Raw genomic sequence first — 4,445 nt, 5'->3', positions numbered from 1 at the left:
ACGCTCTTCCTTCGATCTGCAACGCCGGCTCCCTTGTCTCGTCTTCCTCCGAAGGAGCAGGTGCATGGCGGTCTTGTGGTGGGGCAAAAGCGGCGGACACGGCGGGGAGCAACGAGGCAGTCGCTCCAAGCGCCGGCTGTTGACCGCGCCTGAGGCCTGAGCTCGCGCCGCCGGGAGCCAAGGCCAAGCCGCACATCCAGCCGGCCGCCACGCTCAGCTGTCGCATTCTGTTCTTGTAGCTGATGTTTATCTCATGGTTGGGTCCAGTTCTTGTCACTCACACCTCTGTACGTTGCCTGGATGTATGGATTCGATTCATTGATGCTCAAAACAGAATTCCTTGAGTCCGATTTGGTGATGCTCACAACTCTGTTCTGCAAATTAATTTTACTGGATCCGAGGAAAATCTGTGATAATAATCAGAGCTCTGTTCTCTGTTTAGTTAACACTGTAATATGTATTGTCTGCATTGGGAGAGACTTTGTCGCTCTGAATCTTTCTTGCCTGGTTCAGTTCAGCGAGGCAGACTGCAGTTGTAGGAACTTACAAATCCATTCCACCCCATGTACCAAACCATCAAACCAAACATCAAAACGTAACCATTCCATTCCTTGGAAGTACCCCTAACAAACACAAGGATGGAACCGACCCATTCTAGTGGAACGGAACCATGACATTCCATTACACTTTGTTTCCGAACCAAACACACCCTAAGGCACTAGTGAGTACAATGGTGCTCCTTGAGCTGTATGCTAGAGGTAGAAGGAGGCAGGGCTAGCTCTCTTCTTCCTCTAGATGTGAGTCTAGTTCTAACAGGTTGGGAACCCTTTGCATGGGTGCCCTGGGGGCTTATATAGTCCTACCCCCCAGGGATACAATGGTAACTTGGCCGGGTGTAGGACCCGGCTGTCAGCGTCTCTGGTCGCCTGCTTCTCCGTCGGCAGCTGGGGCCCGCCGCCTGGTGGGCCCCTCCGACTGGTCTGGTACGGAGCCGACAGGCCGCTTCCGCCGCTGGCGGGTCTGGTTGGTGGCTTATCACTGTAGCCGTGATGCTAATGACGCAGGCTTGGTCAGGGGAGTGTGGCTACAGTCCCGCCACCTGGTGGGAGATCACTGTAGCCACACCACGCCTTATCTGGTTAATGGTGCACGAGCCTCGAGGGAGGAACGGGCCACCTGCTGGAAGCCGGCCTCCCTTAGGTCCGGCTGGTCTGGCTTCCGCCGTATTCCGGGCTCTCACTGCCTGGTAGGGTCTGCCGCCTGCAGGCCGTACCGACATGCCGTCGTGGGAATAGGGCTCCGCCTATCAGGAATGACGTCGAGGGGGGAGTGGCAATAGTGCCGCGTCGTGCGGAGATCTCCATCAGTACGGGGCACTGTGGCCATGCCAAGCCCGGGATTCGGGGGTGAGGGACTACACCGTAGCCTCACCCTGTCTTATCCTCTTGATGAGGGGCGCAAACTCTGAGGGCGTCGGGCGGCCGCCTGCTAGAAGTCGGCCCGTCTTGGTGCCGTCTGCTGGCACTCGGCCGTCTTCGGGGAGCCGGCCGTTGAGCCAGCCGGCCACCGGAAGGAGGCGCTTCATTCTGGAGTCTCGTGGGGCGAAGCCGGCCCAAAGTCTTGAAAGGCTCGGGGACTCGGGTTAGGCTACCCGTGGCCCATTACTCCGACAATAGTCCCCGAAGCTGGTGAGGCGTCGCGGTTGACAGGTCGTGAAGCCTCAGCAGTTTTCGTCCTTGTCGTGATCTGATCGAACGCTCAGTCCGCCTTGTGACGCGCCGGCTACTGGAGCTGATTCGACAAGGCGGGCTCGTCCGCCGATTTCGAACGCCTAGGCGGGAAGTAGGTGGCGTGCCTGCTAAGCTTCCCTAGGCCTGCCGCCCGCCACGAGCATGCCACGCGGCGCACGTCAGCCCGGTCAGCCTGCCATCCCACGCTCTTGAGGGGACGTGACAGTAGGCCGGGCCCGCCACCACCGGGCCTCGGCCCGCGGGCGGATCCGCTGTGGCCGAGGCGGGCGGTTGCGATTCCCGTGGGAGTTACTGCGCAGTAACTCTGTGTAGTAATCGGGGGGTCGTGGGGTCGTGGGCGCAGTTAATCCCATGATCCCACGTCCCGCCCCCTCGGCTTCGCAGCCCGAGGGCTATAAGTAGGGGGAGGCAGGGGAGCGGTGGAGTACGCGCGCCCTCCTTCCCGCTCTTTCTTCCTCCTCTCTCTGCTGCTGCTCCGTGCCCGCCGTAGCACCGCCGCAACTCACCGTCGCCAAGCTTCTTCTCCCCACGCAGCCCCGCTCAGACGCCATGGCGCGCGAAAAGGGAGGAGACTGGGACGGCTCAGTGTTGATTGAGGATCACCTCACCTTTCTCCGGGCCACGCGCCGGATGCCCAACGCAGCCTTCGTCACGATGCGGGTGCCGCCGCGGTAGGAGATCTCGCCGGCGCCGCAGGGGGACGAGCGGGTCGTCTTCCGCTTGCATTTTCTCCGCGGCTTTGGGCTCCCAGTGAGTGGATTTCTCCGCTCATTCATGGAGTTTTGCCACATCCAGCCGCACCACTTGATACCCAACACCGTGACGCTGTTGTCCGCCTTCGTCACAGCGTGCGAGAGCTACCTCAGCATCCTCCCCACCATCGAGTTGTGGGGAGCTTTCTTTTACGCCAAACTGGGCACCTTCGCCAAGGAGACGGCGGCCGAGTGCGGCGCCTTTGTCGCCGTGTGCAGGCCGCCAAAGAAGAACGCCTTCCCGGTCATCAAGCTGTCACAGTCGGTGAAACTGTGGCAACAATCATACTTTTACGTGGAGAACATCGACCCGGCGGTCGACTTCATCAACCTGCCGCCCAACGAGGCTGGCCTCCCTGTTGGGCCTCGGGCCAACTGGGGCTACAAGCCGAAGCCCGTATCGGCTGACACGGCCGCCGCCATCAACCGGCTCCGGGTGTTGACGGAGGCGGAGGGTCTCGTGGCGTCCGACTTGCTGATCGCCTTTATCGAGCGACGGGTTCTCCCGCTCCAAGGTCGTCCTCATCTTATCTGTCGAATGAGCGGGCACCGCGACCCGAGCCGGATGTGCACGAAGGAGATGCCGACTGCCAAGGTGGCCCGAATGGTGAATGAGATCACCGACCTCAAGGTGTCGGAGGGGTCCTGGCGGTTCGGCAAGCGGCCATACTCCCGCGACAACCCGACGCCTGCCGTAAGTCTCTTAGTTTTTCCTTCTTAGTTCTTGCCTTGGTCTTGGTCTTGGGATTGAGTGGTCGTTCTTTGGAGCACAGATCTACATGTCTTCGGTGACGGTCGCCATCGTAGAGCCGGGTGGTAACTACCAGCCGGACCGGGAGGTGAGCGATGAGGACGACCCCCGATTTGGGGGCGGCCGCCTTGGAGGACGATGCCTTAAGCGGCGGCGACGGAGCAGGTGGCTCTAAGGAAGGGGGCGGCATGGATACCTGGCTTGATGACGACGAGGAGGAGGAGGACGAGCCGCGCCCTACGCAGGGTGCCGTTAATATAGGCGCGGACCCCTCCACCGAGCCGTCTACTCGAGGCAGCAAGCGCAAGCGGAAACAAGGCGCCGCCCTGTTCGGCAGCGCGCCGAAGAAGCCCAAGAACCCGGCCGCTGCGACCAGGCGAAAAGAGGCTGTGGCGAAGGTGACCAAGTTCTAGAAGCAGCTGAAGGTGCCGCCCATGGTGTCGACGTAAGTATCTCCCTTGTGCTTTCCCTTGGGCTTTTCCTTGCTGAACCAGCCTGAAGTTTCTTTGTCTTGCTTCCTTATCTCAGGGCCCCTCTCTCCCTCAACAAGTCCGCCGCCACCTCCGTCATCAGGTTGGCGGAGACCTCCACCACCACCCGGCGAATCGATCCGGTCGCCGACCTTCAGGAGGCGCAGGAGCGAAACGCGCGGGAGGTGCGCGAGGAGCAGGAAGCCGCCCGCCTGGAGAAGGCGGAGGCTGACAAGGCGGAGGCGTCCGTGCTGAAGAAGCTGGCGGAGACAGAGGCTGATGCCGCGGCGAAGGAGCGGCTCACGTAGGCCGCACGCCGCCAGGAACCGCTGCTCATCGCTCCCCTAAATTCCGCGCCACCTCTACCAGAGTTTGTGGCGTCGATAGGGGGAGTCGGCGACGAGCAGCCGGCCATGGAGAGGGAAGGCGGCAACGTCGCCATGCCAGACATCATCGTGCCTCCACCACCACCGACTGACGGAGCGCAAGACAGGCAGCCGGCCGCCCTGCCAGCACCACCAGCCAGGAACGAGGTGGTGACAGGCCCAACTCCTGAGCCCCGCACACCCATGCGCCATCGTCTCATGAAGGCGGTCTCGGCACCGCGACCGCTGGAAGTCGACGCTGCGAGATCGTCAGTCCCGGACCCCGAGGCGACCAGTGCCACGCCCTCCGGCTGGGTGGGCGGAGGCGGGACTGGAGCCTTGAACCAGGCGGCCCT

The sequence above is a fragment of the Triticum dicoccoides genome, chromosome 2B (genome assembly GCF_002162155.2).
Source record: "Triticum dicoccoides isolate Atlit2015 ecotype Zavitan chromosome 2B, WEW_v2.0, whole genome shotgun sequence".
Lineage (NCBI taxonomy): Eukaryota > Viridiplantae > Streptophyta > Magnoliopsida > Poales > Poaceae > Triticum > Triticum dicoccoides.
This window is presented reverse-complemented; position numbering follows the sequence as displayed.